The sequence below is a fragment of the Anser cygnoides genome, chromosome Z, assembly GCF_040182565.1.
Source record: "Anser cygnoides isolate HZ-2024a breed goose chromosome Z, Taihu_goose_T2T_genome, whole genome shotgun sequence".
Classification (NCBI taxonomy): domain Eukaryota; kingdom Metazoa; phylum Chordata; class Aves; order Anseriformes; family Anatidae; genus Anser; species Anser cygnoides.
Window position 1 is genome coordinate 54,229,070 of NC_089912.1, and position 18,340 is coordinate 54,247,409.

General features: G+C 38.8%; 1 long non-coding RNA gene across 1 annotated transcript; it reads right to left on the reverse strand.

Annotated features, from left to right (window-relative positions):
* Window positions 1–2,542: 2,542 nt before the first annotated feature.
* LOC106043823 (uncharacterized) lies at window positions 2,543–10,435 on the reverse strand. Its single transcript, XR_001211896.3, has 3 exons — window positions 9,468–10,435; window positions 7,465–7,629; window positions 2,543–5,238 (listed from the first exon to the last, which is right to left on the reverse strand). It is a non-coding gene; the product is annotated as an uncharacterized lncRNA (long non-coding RNA).
* Between the last annotated feature and the right edge of the window lie 7,905 nt (window positions 10,436–18,340).

The window sequence follows — 18,340 nt, forward strand, 5'->3', positions numbered from 1 at the left end:
GTTCTGGCAAAATTCCCTTAACTTCATATATATATACATATATATATATATATACACACACACACACACACACACGTATACATACATACATAGAAGGCCAAGAGGTAACTTTTTATAAAGCTGTTTAAACACAGATCCAAAGAATTGACATTACTTAGATAGAGATACTGTTTATCTTTGACAACAAAGCTTAGGCAAAGATAGGTGGCAAGCGCCTGAGCATAAGGGCTGCTCCTGAGCTCATGGTGAGTGTCCTCAGAGGGTGCTTCTTACAGTGCAGATGCAATGTCTTTGGCAAAAGATGGTTCATTTCAGTGGTTTCCTTTGCAGCACATGATGAAATTACTTTGTACACACACCATAAAACCAGCAGGTATATTCTTCCCCATGGAGCCTGCAGATATACAGCATATATTGCCAGTTCACTGCAGTTGGTAGCCGCTTTCATTTACTAAGCTTTTCTGGCTCTAGGTCCTAGAAGATTTGAGAAGTACTAAGTGTCTGTGTTAAATAATAATGACACTATCTTATTTCAAGTGCCACAAATAAGCAGCACCATTATTTCTGGTAGACAAGACGGTGAATCCAGCAGCCCCCAATTTTCTGGGCATTCTGGTTGCATCACTCAGAAGTATAAAGCCTGGTCTCAGTAAATACAAAGTTACCCGTAACTATACCATAATACAGTTTCCTCACCAGCAATTACATGTCAGACTGATCATTCTACCCTAGTCCTTTTGTCTGCTACTTTTAACATGTCACAAAGCTTCCTGTTCAAGGACCGCCTAACCTTTCACTCGTTGTAGCTAGTCAGCCCTTATCCACTGCCCTTCTTTAACACATGCACATGCTGCTTTGTTCTCTGTGCAACTGACACCCAGTATGTTATCTCAGCCCTGCTGCTGGGGTTTTTAGAGAGGGTTTCCTTCCAGAACCATGGCTCCTGCTCTGCTCTAGCAGCACATCTCTCTCTTTTTATTTTTTATTTTTTATTTTTTATTTTTTTTTATTTTTTTTTTATTTTGTGTGTGTGTGTGTGTGTGTGTCCTAGTGGGATTTCAGAGCCCTCTACCAGCTGAGACTTGCACAAGGAGTTAACACAGAACCCAGGATGGGGACCGCAAGTCTGCTGGAGCAGTGTACCCATGGGGAGAAATGAGGAAGGCAAGAAGTCATGGAATTGGTTCCTTTTGTTTTACTCCATAGCAGGTCAAGAGCACTTCCACTAAAATCACTGATATGACTGAGTATATCATGCTCATACCATTCTGAGTTCTGGGAGGTCAGGTTCTGGTTTCCAAATGCCTATTTAATGTTCTTGACAGAACGCTCTTGCAGGCTACGTAAGACACTACTGAATAAGTGACATTCTTTTCCTGAGAGCTTTCTGTCATTACTACTGTCAAGATAGTTCTTTCTGATCTTGATCATGTGGCAAAAAGTTGGCACTCTTCTGTATAAAATTTATATTGAGTTCCCTTTGGATGATAAGCAAAAGGAAGTTAAAGGATGATCTATTGCAGCAGATTAAGGCATAAGTATGGACTGACAATTCCTTTAGACAGCACTTATTATTTTTCTTTTTCCTGCTTCTGGATTTCTTTATCATTGAAGTTTTCAGCTAAAGACCATTCCAGAGATTCAAGCACATACAGTAAAACTATATAACATGAAAAATAATGCTAAACACACTACATGACTTCATTTGTTCCAATAAACTAATTATTGACTTCACCCTTTATGGAATCATTGATAAAATCTGTTTCTTTTTCCTTATCAGTCCACTCATCCCCACAATTCTTGTTCTCCCTGATTCCAGCAAAGGTATTTCAGATTTAAATTACTAAGTACAGTCAAAATGCACTATCTGGATATTTTTTTGCCTGGATATGATACAAAGTTGACCAGATGCACTGAATGGTCTTTATTATCAACAAGATGTTATGTGCGCAGTGCTTTTGTTATGAATTTACTGCACATGCACAAAGCACAACTTATAATGGGTCATAATTAATTCAAATCCATTTTTTTTTCCAGTGGAACTCTGAAGAAATCCTAATCTATGAAAACAATTCCCATTCTGATTTTTTCCCCTTGTTTTGCACTCGCAATAGACCTTTTAGAAAAGAACACTGCAAAAATGGATATGTAAACAAAGATAATGTGTGTTGCTTCTTTTTTACTGTGCTGTACTCAGGTAAAATTAATTTGGTTGAACTCTAGGATTCATTACAAAGGCTTCAAGTAGAGAAACAGCCTGGAAAATTTGAGTTATGGTCCCAACATATATGAAGAGTACATTAAGGCTAACCTTGTAGCTGATATCTTCATAAAGAGTTTTCTTACTTCTACACAGAGAAACTACATTTTTTCATAAGGTGCTTATACCTATTGTTTTATTCTGCTAATTCTCATCTTTTCTGGTACTCCGCAATCCCAACCTCCCCATACATTTAAAATATAAAGTTAAAAAAAAAAATGTAAAAAGTAGCTTTGTAAGCTACATGAGTGGACTTTAAGTTAAGTCCTGGTTAACCAGCTTAGAAATCCATATGGTCCTCACCACCACAGATCTGAACATGTCGCTGTATAATATATCTCACAATCTAATACAGGTTAATGATTTGCTGAAGTATACTGCTTCCAGTTTACAAATGGGAACATTACACCTGCACAGCTTAAGCTACTTGTCTAAGTTCAAAAAGGATGTTTGCAGTAGCATAAGGCAAATCTTGCCAACCATAGAACAATGCCTTAGCTGACACAACCATTCTTACCTGTACTTCAGTTGAGGTCAAAGGCTCTATATACACACAACCTTGTTCTGTTCTTAAGCAGCAGAAAATTCCATCAGTTGCATTTTCTTCTCACAAAAACCTTTTAAATCTTGGGTTGGACAGTCAAAGTAGCAGGGATGAAGATCAGTGAAAAAGCACCTCTCAGTCCTGCTTTGTCCATGAGGAAGACAGTCAAGTAAACAGCTGCTAAAGACAGGAATTTCAAGAACATATGTATGGAACTCATCCGCCACTCCTGTCCCAATAACAGTGTAAGCAGTAAAATTGGACAAGTTTCTAAACTAGGCACATCAGGCTAACTCATGGATTATTTTGTTTTAAGCAGCTGAAGTCCCAGACCTTCATTCTCAAATTTTGAAATTAAAGTGAGACATCAACACACATACATAAAAAATCTAAAATGCATGAGTCTTGGTGAAACAGATTACTTACACATGTAGGTTTTTCATAGCACAAGAATAGAAGAACAAGGTAGGAATTGCAGAGCAGTTTACTTCCCATGACTAAACCACAAGAATAAAATTACAGGAAAAGAATTATGACATGCCGTGTCTCAGTACATGTGCCATCTATATCCCATAGAAGAAAGCAGTTTATTATACAGAACACTAAGACATCTTTTTTCTATTTTGGGTAAGCATCTAAGCCACTGACACACTTTTCCAAGGAAAAAAGTTTCACCCATTTTTATTTAAACATCTCACTTCTGAAATATTTTGTGTAATTAAGCATGGAAATAGAATTAGCATTTCTAAACACATCACTTCTGGAAGCCATCTTGCTGAAAACTGACCTTGGTATCATTTATTCTGAATAGTTCAGTCAGCTGCGTAGGATTTATAAGGTTCATTATACCAAAGTGAAAGCATAGAAGAATTTTCAGGCCAGATTCTTCTCCTACTTGACACTCTGGATAGTACTTTTCTCTACAAGCAGCTCCACCAATATTGAAATTTATAAACTGTTCAGGATTAATACAGTAAAAAGAAAGCTGGGTCACAACATAACAAAAAGGTGTGACAAACATAAAGAACGAGACAAAGGCAGAACCTAGAACCTGTAATGATGACATTGAAATTTTCCTTGAATTACAGGCAGTATTCTTAAGCTGTCATTTAGTCAAAGTTTATCATCAGGTAGAGTAAGCATCAGTAAATTGGCAAGGATAAGAAAGACACAGGAGTTCAGGACAAGGCATTTGCCTAACATCGCCCTAACATGGTTTGCAGAGAGTTTTAAAATTTCTAAAACAATCTTAGTGATGTGCCAGAAAGGACAAACAAATAGGTATCTTAACTCCAAAGTTTGCACATCTACTTTAGTAAGCACTACATCTGGATTGCATCCTGGAGTGGATGGGGAACGTACAATGAACCACAAACCATAAATCCAGAGCATATCCCAGAAGGAAGCTATATACACACAAGGCAGTAGGGATGGTAATTTCCAGATGGCTCTGCAAGAGCCTGAACTGAACTCCTCCAAGAGTTTCAGTGACTGTCCATTCAGTTTAGCAAAACATGTTGATGGGCTATCATTTACATGACAAAAGCTGCACGTGACTTACCTTTTTAAATGTCATGACAGCAAGCACCATACAAAGGGCTGCTTTTATTTATCTTGTCCACAGCTGTTGCAGGGGGGTATCAGCTGAAGTGCAGGTACTATTGTTCTTGTCTGCACTGAAGTGTTATAATCAGCAAAGAAATGGAAATCCACATTGTGCCTGGATACTAAAATCACAGTGGCTTCCCCTGGCCTTCTTGTCATTTCCCTAGAGTACTATAAATGCTCCATTTGCTTCCAGATTACAGACCTTGTAGATAGTGCACTTAGATAAACATGCTGTCTGTGGTTAACCTTAAGGAATGTGCAATTAAATCCATCCAGTAACAAATTCCCTGGCTGGTTGCTAAAATAGTTATTACAACTGGAAGGAAGGTGTAGTGTTGCTGCAGGTCTTCCCAGTCAATGCTGCTGACCAAAACCACAGTTACTGGTATGAGTACCATATAGTTTGGTTTACTTAATTAAGTTGATTTAACCAATCCTGGGCTTTAGGTGGAGCATTTCTATCTTTGGGTTCAACCAAGTTGCTGTTAAAAACTGTTCATCAGGGAGACCGATAGTTCTTTAGCTCAGTAACAGCCACACCTATTGGAACAAAAAGTAAATATGATGGTAGACATGTTAAAATACACTAGGAAAATACATGTTAGGAATAGTTCGGTTATAAAGCACAAGATATACATAAACAGAGTTATCCCATCCACAGCGAGGCCTGGGTGGGATCACACACAGATGTTGATGGAATCAGGAATGACCATAAAGTGATGTAAATCTGCAGAGCACCATCACCAGCTTAGAATCTCACGCATATCTTGCCTTTCATTGCCCTGTATTGTGTTGTGTCCTTTGTAATTTTTCAGTCATACGATTTCTAAAAAAAATAAAAATAAAAGTAGATTGAGCTTTAGAGAGGAAAGGAATCTTATCTGCCTTCCTTTTCCTTTTGCATGTCCTTGTCAGTCAAGTTTGAAGAAAATAGCAAATATTCAAATTTTTACTCTAAATAACAGATGAAAAGATCACATTATAATTGAACCTACAGGGATACTAGCAGTATTAAATCATTACACAGTGCAGTGGCAGTAACAGCCCTGGAATTTTTCAAAAAAATTATACATATGCATATTATGTTTTCAGAGGTATATTAAAACAAATAAACACAACAACAATCAGTTTTCACTTATGTCCCATATTTAAAACAAAGGAAAAATAAATGAATTAAACTCTGTTGTTGCAAAACCATAGGATTCAAAGTTGAATCTTTTTTTTTTTTTCCATCTCTGGAATTCTGTTGTTACAGAAATGCTTCCAGCTCCCTGTCACTCCTGCTTCTGAGTTATGTTATGAGCAAGGAACATGGTGAAACTTGTGTAGTTAGTAGAAAAAAAAAACAAAAAATCCCACACTATTCTGATCTACGATTCTATGGCAATTCTGAATTGAAGCCTAGATATATGTTATCAAAATCAGATCTACAATCTTTGACTCATTCCAAAACATCTCTGAAATGAACATTTTGTTCAAGCTTGTATTCAGGATGCCCTTCCTTTTCCATATCAACATTGTCATACCTACAGAGGATCACTGACAGGTTGGACTCAGCAAAAGAGAACTTCAAAACACTAAAGTATAGAGCATAGGCCCAAATCTGTCTAGATATTACTCTAGGAAGGGAATAGGGAATATCAGCTCAGTCAGGCTGATGGGAGCACTGTCATGCACTGTCATCTGCTTGGGAGCCATTAGCAGATGACAGTGCATGGGGTGGCCTTTCTCTAATCTCAGCTAAGGCTGACAAGACATCAGCTGCAGGCTCAAGGCATCATAGCAAATTTGACTCTTCCCTTCTTCCCATCCCTTCACGGTCAATGGACACTCTTGGCAGAACATCTGGCTTACAGTGTGTAACCTATAAAAGCTAAGAAAGTTAGAAATCCCAGAGGATTTGTGAAGGGTGGAGGGAGAGTATGGTTAAAAGAGTCTCTCTCTCTCTCTCTCTCTCTCTCTCTCTCTCTCTCTCTCTCCCCCCCCTTCTCTCTCTTCTTCTTTCTCCCTCTCCCCTTTTTTTCTCTCTTTTTCTTCCTTTCTCTCCTTCTTTTTCTTAAATTTTCTCTTTTCTTTTTTCTTTTCTTTTCTTTTCTTTTCTTTTCTTTTCTTTTCTTTTCTTTTCTTTTCTTTTCTTTTCTTTTCTTTTCTTTTCTTTTCTTTTCTTTTCTTTTCTTTTCTTTTCTTTTCTTTTCTTTTCTTTTCTTTTCTTTTCTTTTCTTTTCTTTTCTTTTCTTTTCTTTTCTTTTCTTTTCTTTTCTTTTCTTTTCTTTTCTTTTCTTTTCTTTTCTTTTCTTTTCTTTTCTTTTCTTTTCTCTTTTCTTTTCTTTTCTTTTCTTTTCTTTTCTTTTCTTTTCTTTTCTTTTCTTTTCTTTTCTTTTCTTTTCTTTTCTTTTCTTTTCTTTTCTTTTCTTTTCTTTTCTTTTCTTTTCTTTTCTTTTCTTTTCTTTTCTTTTCTTTTCTTTTCTTTTCTTTTCTTTTCCCTTCTCTTCCCTTCTCTTCCCTTCTCTTCCCTTCTCTTCCCTTCTCTTCCCTTCTCTTCCCTTCTCTTCCCTTCTCTTTTCTCTTCTTTTCTCTTCTTTTCTCTTCTTTTCTCTTTTCTTTTTTCTCTTCTTTTCTTTTCTTTTTTCTCTTTTCTTTCGTCTCCCTTCTTTTTTTCTTTTCTTTCCTCTCCTTTCTTTTTTCTTTTCTTTCCTCTCCTTTTTTTCTTTTTTTCTCCTCCTTCCTGTCTCTTCTTTCTCTTTTATCTTTCTTTTTCTCTTTCTTCTCTTTCACCTCTATCTTTCTTTCTTTCTTTGCTTGCTTGCTTGCTTTCTCTCTTTGCAAAAAAACTCTTGTATCTTTACGGAGAAGAGAATTTTTATTTAAAAGAAAATGAGTCATCTTCATGTGACCTGACACAGCCTGCACATGTGAGTCTACTGTGCTGCATTCTGCTGACAAAGGGCTCGATAAACGCTGATATGAATGTAACAATCATTGCCCTACAATACAGAAATAATTTGGAAAAATGATAGGGATTTTTTAAAAAAAAAAAAAGGTAGTTGCTCACCATTCTGCTATCTTACTCCAATTATACCCTTTTTCTTCCTCAAGGTATGAGATATAATTTCATACACAGAAACTATTCCGAATGGCTACGTGGTACCAGCTGAGAGACCAAGCAGTCTGGATTCATAGCATCTCATCATGCTAATTGACATCCTGAAGCTTTTTACTTAGAGGAAACAGAAGAGAAAACAAACAAATAAACAGACAAACAAACAAAGATGAAGTAGCAGCTGACACACTCATCGAACTCACTCACATCATCTATTTTTTTAACTTACTGTATTATACCCAGCTGTAAAACACTGGAGGATGAAGACATTATGAAAATGTTAAAGACAGAAGAAGGAGAGGTTATATAAAATACTGGGTGTAAAAACGTTGAGAACCCAACTTCTTACAACTCTGGTAAACTTTATCAACTTTCTTTTTAATGTCCCAAATCACAAACAGACAGGAGAAAATACTGTGAAAAAGATTGAACTTCCACCTTAAAAGCAGCAGAAGAAATGCCAAAAAACTAGTAAGCAGAGCCTGGGATAGCAAAACTGTGAGAACAATTTTGAGGAATTGAGATGTTTGGACAAATTTCAGAAGTGCTTCTCAGATTTCAAGTGCTTGTCTGAACCAAGTCAGGTCTCCAAAACTTGAGGTACACACCTTGCAACCCTCATCTCTGTGCTAAAAGCCATTGTATGGTCAAGAGGAAAGCGAATTTTGCAAAGTTAGCATTCTGCACATATTCTCGAATAACTGTCAATTGTTTTTCCTTCTCAGTCCAAGTAAATTTTACAGCTAAAAGTAGAATAGATTCCTCTACCATCTTTACCACTGTTCAGCTTGTAAACTAAGTGAATCCACACAAGAAAAGAGGTCCAGAATAGGGGAATTTTTCCAGAAAAACATACTTAAACTATATCCGGAGTTCAGAGAGGCAGGGTGAAAGGGGAGGAAAACAGACATACTTCTGACCATTCAAACAGGAAAACCTAAATCCCATTCCCCTATGGGAAGTTCAACAGTTTAGAAAAAGACCTAGTAAACTTAATTTAAATATTGCTTTTAAAGGTAAGCACTAAATTTCAAAAAGAGCTTCCACTGACACAACAGCTCAGTTTTCCTATTAAGTGCTGGAGTTGCTCTCTCAGGCAATTTTTTTATGGTATTCCTTTAACTTCTCCAGAGCCACTGAAATCTATCATAACATAGTTGGTAATTTTCAGGAACATAATCGACTATAAACGTAGCTGCCTTTGTGAAGGGAGCCCAAACATTCAAGATTTCTGGGGGAAAGTATGGTATGTACATGTACAGGCATGGTGTAAAATTGCTTCATTTCACACTGACAGATATTTTATTTTTGAATGTCATCTTCTCGAAGAGTTCTGCTTGCAATCTAACATATCCTAGTTATGCTACAGCAACATTTTTTGCAAATTTACCAAGCTGAGAGTAAACCTAAGTGCTGAGCACCAGCTCCTTTAATTTGTAATCTCAAATCTTACATCTTCTTTCAAGGGCTGCAGCTCTCAGAATTAAGCAGCTGTACAGGAATCTAATCTTTCACATGTATTAAAGTAACTGTCTAACATTTACAACTGCAGAAAGAAGCTGAAAATATTTAGCAAGACTACTTCAGCTGTTCAAAGTAAAAAAATAAAAAAATTAAAAAAAAAATCTGAAATCCTCAAAATGCACTTATCATGTGTTTTGGGGAAAAGTGGGCTGTGTCTACCTCCTGATCTTTCTGTGTTTGTTGTGGCAGTACTGGCAGTACTGCAAGTGTCTCACCATCCGCTGCAACTGTAGTGTCATAACAAAGAAGGCCACTATAAAGAATGCAGCTTTAAGCCATAAGCCACTAAGCCCATAATGAGTCAAAAAGACCTGCACATACCTCCTGAATCAGGGTTGTCTAATGACTAAAAGTGAAGGACTAGAGGCAGTTTTTTACAATACAATTTGCCATCATGTCAGAGATCCCAGGTTGCTTCTGGGCATACTCACACAGTTCTTGAAGTCAGCTGAAGTATGGTGCAGTTGATGCAGAAGTGTATGGTGCCTGACAGGAGCCAGGCAACACAGGTAGCTCTTGCAGCCTTCTCCATTTCACAGTACACAGAAAGTCTCGAGAGTCACCATTAGAGCAGTGCTGGTCTTGCCACAGGCATTCAGGAGTGTCACCTTGCAATTACCAGGAATAGGCATAACAATGCAATGAAAGATCAGCTGGCAAAATGCAGTTAAAATAACCTCTGCAGGATTATTCCCAAATGCTTCACCATAAAACTTTTTTCCTAAACAAACCCAATTCCTGATGGAACCCTCTCTTTCTGATAAATCTGTAGAAGGAAGATTTTCATAAGGGACTATGAGAAGAATGGCTAAGGAAAATAAAAAGACTTTCCCACCTATTCAAATAACTTTGGTTCATCTTTATGTAACTTCTATCAGAGGTTAAGGGTTCATGAACCCTGAGCTCCATTTGAGTAGAACTGGACATTTAGTTTCCAGTTGCTGTCCAAAGCTTTTTAGTGACCTTTGGCAAGTTTTTCCAACAGCATAATAGGCATAACATTTACATAAATCTCAGGGTACTTTTTGTGAGTGTTAATAACAGAATTTGAAAATTTAGAATAAAATAGATACTATAGGAAGTGCTCCTCTACACTATAACCCTTCATTTTCTTTAGATTATGCAGGGAGGATTAACAAAATCTGTTAGAGACCTTTCCTCCAAGCCATTAAAATATGAAGATTTATGTTGGGTTCCCGAGATAGCTCATAATTGCTGGACATAAAAAAATCAAAAGTTTATCAAGTAAAGTGGGGATCAACATTAACTTGGGAAACCACAGCATATGAAAGACCAGGCTGCAAGCTTTTTTCACCCGCTTTTTCACTTAGATCCCTCCTTATATGTAAAGTCCAGAGTCCGGGATTACTTTCTACCCTAGCCCTACAGCCTGGTGTCCATGAAGGCATAACATTCCAGAGCCTATGCCTCCATGCCATTGCACCTATTTTGCCTTCAAATAAGAGAAATTGTATATTTTTTATTTTTTACTTTAGTATATTTATAGAATCCATGAGACAGAAAACTGCAAGAGCAAAGGCAAGAGACAAGTGTGTGAACAAATGCATTTAAACTCCTGTTTTTCCTTTGTTAGGCATTGTCAGAGAATTCCACACAAAAGGATTATTGTTCATGGTTCTCAGCTATACCTGCAATATTCCAATAGCCACAAAATATAGCAGGTTTTTTTTTTCAGACGAGAAAAAAATCAGGAGTCTCTTTCCCTCAAAGAGGTTGAAGGGAGATTTTTAGTCTAACACATCTTTTACATTATCAGAAAAACATAAAAAGTGCTCAGCACAAGACACAGAGAACAAGATGCAAAAATGCCCCAAAGAGTCAATGCAAAAGACAAGTAAAAGCAAGCTATTCCAGACAGACCCCCTGCCCCGGGTCTGCACTCACAGAATAGGTGCCAAAGTAATTTATGCTGTCATGTGATCCAGCCTTCTGATCAACAGAGAATAAAAGGAAGTGGGGAAGAAATGAAAAAATTAATTTATATATTTATTATAGAAAACAAACAAACAAGAAAAAAACAAACAAACAAACAAACAAAAAACCACAGAATCAGTCTAACGAAAAATCATAACTGTTAGGAGAGGACATTATCCTCCAAACGAGGAAAAGGTTCTGGAAAACAAAGAGTTCACAAAGATTTTTTTTTTTTTCCCCCAGAAACTCTCACTTCATTATCCTCATAAAAAACTTAAAATTGCTGAATTACCTTCAGCTATTGTAAGTCTGTTTTGTTCCAGCTGCAAGCTGTATAGAAAAGAACAGTGTCCAAAACTTGGAATTTATTAAAAAGTGGTTAAAAACAATGTGAATTCCAGCCAGTTCAAAAGAAAAAGGAAGACTGTTAAACTGGAAAATATTGTTATTCTGACCTCTCTCAGCACCACAATTTCAATCTGTTTAGTTACAGAGACCTTAAAGAGACATGAAATAAGAACGTTTGTGCTGGGGTACTGCTCTCAACTACTCTCACCTGAAGAGCAGATACTTGTTGGGGAATACTTATTTCTCATGGCTGTTGTATGGTGTGGAACAGTCACCTCCTCCCCAGGCTCCTTTCTGGAGTGGGTGGTGGAGGGAAAGAATCTGGGGGAGGGAGCAGTGCAAGGGGAGGTTTAAAGATGAAAATCACTTACTATTTTATTTTATTTTATTTTATTTTATTTTATTTTATTTTATTTTATTTTATTTTATTTTATTTTATTTTATTTTATTTTATTTTATTTTATTTTATTTTTTTATTTTATTTTATTTTATTTTATTTTTTAATATACAACGTATATATTTTCCAAGTGCAGCACATAGGGCAGCACAGGAATTATAGACCGGTTTCATAGATCCAAAACTTGTATCTATAAACTTCTAGTTTGGCAGTATCTTCTTGGAACAGGTTTTACAATTAGAAACGTAAAGGCCAGACATTATGGAGATCTTATTGCCTAAAATGTTCATTTTCTTCATTGACAGGACTGATATTGAAGAATAGGGGATACTTTCAATTCCACTTAAGTCCTCATTTTATTTTTATTTTTCTGTAATTGTGCTTAAAAGTATTGTTTTTTCTCAAAGGTACTCTAGTCTGATAATTGCTCAAAATGTTATTTTTCCATTCAGATGTAAGCTAATGCTATAATTAATTACGTGCTAGACACAGCAAGTGACTTATATCTTCAAAAGCCAACTGGACATTCAAACTAAAATGGAGATTCTCTAAAATGCAGGTCTTCCCCTAAGACATTCACATGTACACGCTTTTTCCTTAGTAGAGTTAATATTCTGTGAACGGGAGACTATACCAAAATTAGAAGAGAGAAAGCATAATTAACATTACTCTTGGAATCATAGCTTCAGAATTTTGTGACCATGTGATTAAATCCATTACCTGGAGTAATGGCAATTTTTATAACCTATTCACACTATTGTACATGACAGGAGACATACTTCTGTTTTAATTATTCTGATCAGTTTTTACAGATCAAAACAAAACAAAACAAACAAACAAAGAAAACCAACCAACCAAACAAACAAAGAAAAATAAAAAACACATAAAATATGTACAGCTGAAAATTCTTGTATTTTTTCTTTCTTTTACTTACCATATGGCTCTATGTTCAAGTGGAGGCCGGTGAAAAGTGGTGTACCTCAGGGGTCTGTCCTGGGACCAGTGCTGTTTAATATCTTTATCAATGACATAGTCAGTGGAATTGAGTGCAACCTCAGGAAATTTGCAGATGACACCAAGCTGAGTGGTGTAGTTGATAAAATAGGAGGAAGGGATGCCATCCAAAGGGACCTGGACAAGCTTGAAAAGTGGGCCCATGTGAACCACATGAGATTCAACAAGTCCAAGTGCCAGGTGCTGCACCTGGGCTGGGACGATCCCAGACATGAGCACAGATTGGGAGAAGAACTCACTGAGAGCAGCTCTGTGGAGAAGGACTTGGGGGTTCTGGTGGATGAAAAGCTCAACATGAGCCATCAGTGCATGCTTGCAGCCCAGCAGGCCAACTGCATCCTGGGCTGCATCAGAAGAGGAGTGACCAGCAGGTGGAGGGAGGGGATTGTGCCCCTCTGCTCTGCCCTTGTGAGGCCCCACCTGGAGTGCTGCATCCAGGTCTGGGGCCCCCAGCACAAGAAGGGTGTTGATATTCTAGAGCAGGTCCAGAGGAGGACCACAAAGATGATCAGAGGGCTGACGCACCTATCCTGTGAAGACAGGCTGAGAGAGCGGGGGATATTCAGCCTACAGAAGAGAAGGCTCTGGTGAGACCTTATTGCGATCTTTCAGTACTTAAAGGGGACTTATAAAAAAGATGGAGAGTGACTCTTTGCTCAATCAGGTAATGGCAGGACAAGGGGGAATGGTATTAAACTAAAAGAGGAGAGATATAGATTAGAGATTGGGAGGAAACCACCTCTTCACTCAGAGGGTGGTGAAGCTGTGGATGCCCCATCCCTGGAGGTATACAAGACCAGGTTAGATGAGGCCGTGAAAAACCTGATCCAGCAGGTGGCATCCCTGCCTATGGCAGGGGGGTTGGAACTAGGTCATCTTTGAGATCCCTTCCAACCTGAGCCATTCTGTCGTTCTATGATTCTATATCATACCGTTAGTACATATGGTTTTGTACTTCTTATCCTGGAACTGCTCTCCTCCATTTTTTTTTTATTATTATTATTTATTTATTTAATTGGCACGTGTTTACTCTCAGCTTTTTGCCATAGTTCTCCTAATCTAATCCTTGCTCTCTGCTCAACACTAGTGAGACAGAACATGGAACACTATTTTCAGTGCTGGGCTTCCTAATGTAAGAGACACGGACTTACTGGAGTGAATCCTATACAGATGATGAACAAACTGGAACATCTTTCGTACAAGGAGAGGCTGAGACAGCTGGCACTGTCCAGCGTGGAGAAGAGAAGGCTCAGCATGATTTCCTCCATGTTTATAAATACCTGAAGGTTTCTGTGATTCTGTAACATATTCTGGCTCATCACACTGCTCCTTTTCCTCCTTTCCTTCCCTCTTTCTTTCCTTCCTTCCTTCCATCCTTCCGTCCTTCCTTCCTTCCTTCCTTCCTTCCTTCCTTCCTTCCTTCCTTCCTTCCTTCCTTCCTTCATTTTCTTCCTTCCTCCCTCCCTCTCTTACTTCAGCAGACCCCTTGACAGGGTGGGACAGAAAACTTTCACCTTATTTTGAGATGCATTGTATGTTTTCCCCTTTTTCCTTAACTCCACCGTATTCTTTTCTGAGCATATCATTCAAAATTACAGGGACATCTTCATAAACATAAACATGAACATAACAGTTCACTTTCTGATCCCGTATCAGAGAAACTGCTTCTCTCTGATTAGAACATGGTGCGCTGTGTCTGAACAAGAAAAGCAAAGAGATGTAAGCTGGTGTAGAGCTGAAAATATTTACAGCACCCTCCAGAGGATACATAATAGTCAATCAACTTCATGAAAACACTTAATAAAGATAATTATTTGAAGTATTGTATTTTGGCATATACCAAGAGATGAGCAGCTCGTGTGTGTAAATGTGTGTTTGTGTGAATGTAGGTAGCTGCACATATAACTGTGTGCACATGTGAGCATATGCATGTAGTTACAGCAAGAACAAGAGAACTTCTCCTTGCCAACAGAATGACTTGCAGTAGATCCCCCACAGTGCACACTACATTTATGACTAGATTTTCCAGCAAACAAAAGATTATCTGTTTATCCTATTGTGATTTGTGTCCCTGTTTTGGAACAAAGAAGACCTTTTTACAAAGATCAATTCACAAATTGTACAGATCTTATGAGGCACTGCAAGCTGAGTCTCCAAAGTATTTACAGTATACTGCAAATAAAAGGCGAACCTCATTACTGACTTTGCATTTTCCACTTAATTCTTAGATAGCTTCAGAGTCATAGAACCACAGAATATCCTCAGAAAGTCCCAGGAAGGCAGTAAACCTCCCTAAAAGGTGGGTTTGGTGACTAGATTGGGCCCTTTGTTCCCCTCAGAAGGGACACCTATGGCAATAATCTGCTGTATTTTTTTCATGAAGGTGGTCATGATGCAGGGGATAAGCTGATACCTAACCTTGATGATTCCTCTAGCACAGATGGATCATCATCTACTTCATCATAACCCTGTTCTTCCAATTCAAGAGCCTTATATGTTATGTAAAGGCGTCTTTGAAGGCAAGAAGGAGGAGCTTTTCCTGCTGCCCGAGCAGAGGCTTGTTTCCATTCACCTCTATCCCTCAAGTCAATGCCTTCTGGTCCATGGAGAGAGGGCAGAGGATCAGCCTTGTTTCATGTGATATACCTAGCTGACATTTCTGTTCCAGTGAGGGCAGAGTGTGGTTCCGGCAGGCAATCCCTCAGAGGCCTGTATGCTTAACCTGTCCACTTCCTCACAAAGCTGAGCCACCAAGCTGAGAAGTTTGTCTATATGGGCACACCTCCCACAGGCATTCTCTCTACTACCCTCAGATACCAGTAGAAATACTAGTTTCTTAAGGTAGTAAGGCATGATTTTCGCTTCATGAACTTGTTTTGGTTTGGACCAATGACTGCATTGTCTTTCAAGTGTTTTGCAGTAACTCCCAGAATAATCTCCTTATTTTTACCATGCACCAAAGACAGACTGACAGGCCTATAACCACCAGGATCTTCTTTCTTGCCCTTCTTGAAAACTGGAATAATGTTTGCTACTCTCCGGCCACCTGGGACCTCCCCAGATTCCCAAGACTGTTGAAAAATAACTTGGGAGAGAGGTCTCACAGTACCATAGGCCAAGTCTTTCAGTACCCTGGGATGAATTCCATTAAGGCCTCATAGGCTTCTGTGCTTTCAGCTGGAGCATCAAATCCCAGACAAGCGCAACATCGTCTGGGAGCTTATTACTCGTACAGTCAGAAGTGGATTCAGGGCCCACCACCGGTGTTAAGACAGAAACAAAGAAGGTATTAAACATCTCTGCTTTATCTTCATCACTATTTGTGAGGTGACCCACCTCACTGAGTACCTGAGCAATGTTTTCTCTAGTATTTCCTTCTCTGTTAACATACCTGAAAAAGCCCTTTTTAGTTAACCAACACAGTACTGGCCAGCTTCAACTCCAATTGAGCTTTCACTATACACATTTTCTTCCTAAAAGGGCAAACAGCACCTCTGTAGTCCTCCTGTCTAGCCTGACCTTGCTTCCAAAGTCCCTACACTTTCTTGTTCTACCTCAGTTTCAGGAAGAGATCCCTCTTCAGCCAAGCCAACCTTCTGCTCCACTTGCTTGACTTCTGACACATTGGAACTGCCTGCTCCTGTTTCCTTAAAAGAAGGCTCTAAAAAAGTGATTAGTGACTTGCCATTTTTCTCTGCCACTGAACCCAGTGAACTCTGGGGATGTGGTAGGATCAAGAGGAGGGCTTAGGAGCCCAGGATAGCCATGTTGGGCTCATGATATCCTCTGGACAATTAGGAGTGACTGGGGACTGTTGAGGGGTGCTGCATTACCCTGAGGGACCATGTACCTAGGCACTGGGAGAACTGTCTCACAGGATGCCTGGGCAACGCCAGGATATGCATGTGGGTGGACGTGGCTCCCCCTTGTATCCTAGCGACCCTGATGTGTGAAGAGGGGGGTAACCCACCAGAGGCTTCAACCCTGTGGGAGTCAGAGAGAGGAGACACATCTTTTCAGTTCCTGGTTGCAGTACTTGTCTGGCCCCCAGACTCTTTTACCTCCTGCAGTTCTTCCATGGAGACACCAGTGATACTTCCAGGGGTGACCTGGGAAGTCTCAAGCATGACTACGTGGCCCAGGAGTAATGATCATGAGCCTAAGGGCCCAGAGAGCTCTGGGAATGCACAGACCTCTGCCTTGGGCTGGGTGATGAGCCAGCTGTTGTGGGCAGGGCAACAGGAGTGATGAGTCTCTGCTATATATAATGACTCTCTGCTACAGAGACCAACTGTTCAAGATGAAGGACATGAGGTCCTCTTTAGACAGCTTTAGGAAGCCTCATGGTTGCAGGACCTGTCCCTCATGGGACACTTGAATCACTGTGCTATCTGCTGGAAGGACAGCCCAGCAAAGCAACAGCAACCAAGGAAGTTTCTGGAGCAAACTACTGCAGCCTCCTAATAAGGGTGATGAATGAGGCAGCGAAAGGAAGGTTTGCTGCTGGTCCTGATATGCTGAAGAAAGAAGTTATCCGAGAGGACCTTCTCCTGGTCAGAGGAAGACTTGGCTAAAGTGACCATGAGATGTTGGATTTGAAGACCCTGAAAGGAAGGTGTATCAAGGCAAAAAGCAGGATCACCACCCAGGACTTGAGGAGAGCAGACTTTAGTGACTTCTGAGATCAATGTTCCCAGACATATATTTTAGTTTTTAGGTAGTTCTGTGTGGAGCCAGGAGTTGGACTCAATGGTCCTTGTGGGTCCTTTCCAACTTGGGAGAGTCTATGATTCTATGGTATACTTCTCCAGCAGCTCCCAAGGCTGCACCGTACAAAACAACAACAACAACAATAACAACAGCAAACAATAACAAAAGCTAGATCAATTTCTACTGGATGATCATAACAAAAAATCTGAATGGTTGATGGAAAAGTATATGTGGGTGAAAACCCGCTTCATTAAGGAAGAAAAGATGCTGCAAATGGAAGTAATTTCATAGAGCACTACTTATAAATAAAAAACAGCTAAGTATTTTCAGTGCTGTAATACAAATAGTAAAGCAATTCATTTCACATGCAAGCAGTAAAATACAAATGTTTGGTAAAATATAGTGTTTAATATTTGTTTAAAATATAACTGTTGGTGAAGTATAGTGAATAGAAGTCTCTGTTTCACTGTAGAAATACGATGAAACAAATTTTTAATTTTGTTTTAGAATATGCACAACATATATATGTATTTATATATATTTTTTACATTTCCCCTCTAGATTAAACATACAAGACACACAAAAATATGCTTGGGTGGTGTTTCCAAGTATATATTGTGGCTAAAAGCTGTAAGCTGCAGCATCAGAAAATTGCATCCTCTGCTTTGTATCCACATTTTCAGGCATGGTGCCAACAAACGTAACATGAGTTTTGTCACTTGTCCTTGTTTATGGCTTGAAAGTGACAGTAGATCATTGCACCTGGACACACCACTCTCTAGCAGAGTGAGAGACATTAAATGAGTCTGCTCTGTTGTACTATATTAAATACGGCAATTTTATAACACAGGCTTCAGACCACTAGGAAATGAAGCAGAAAGCAGAAGCTGTTCTAACAAC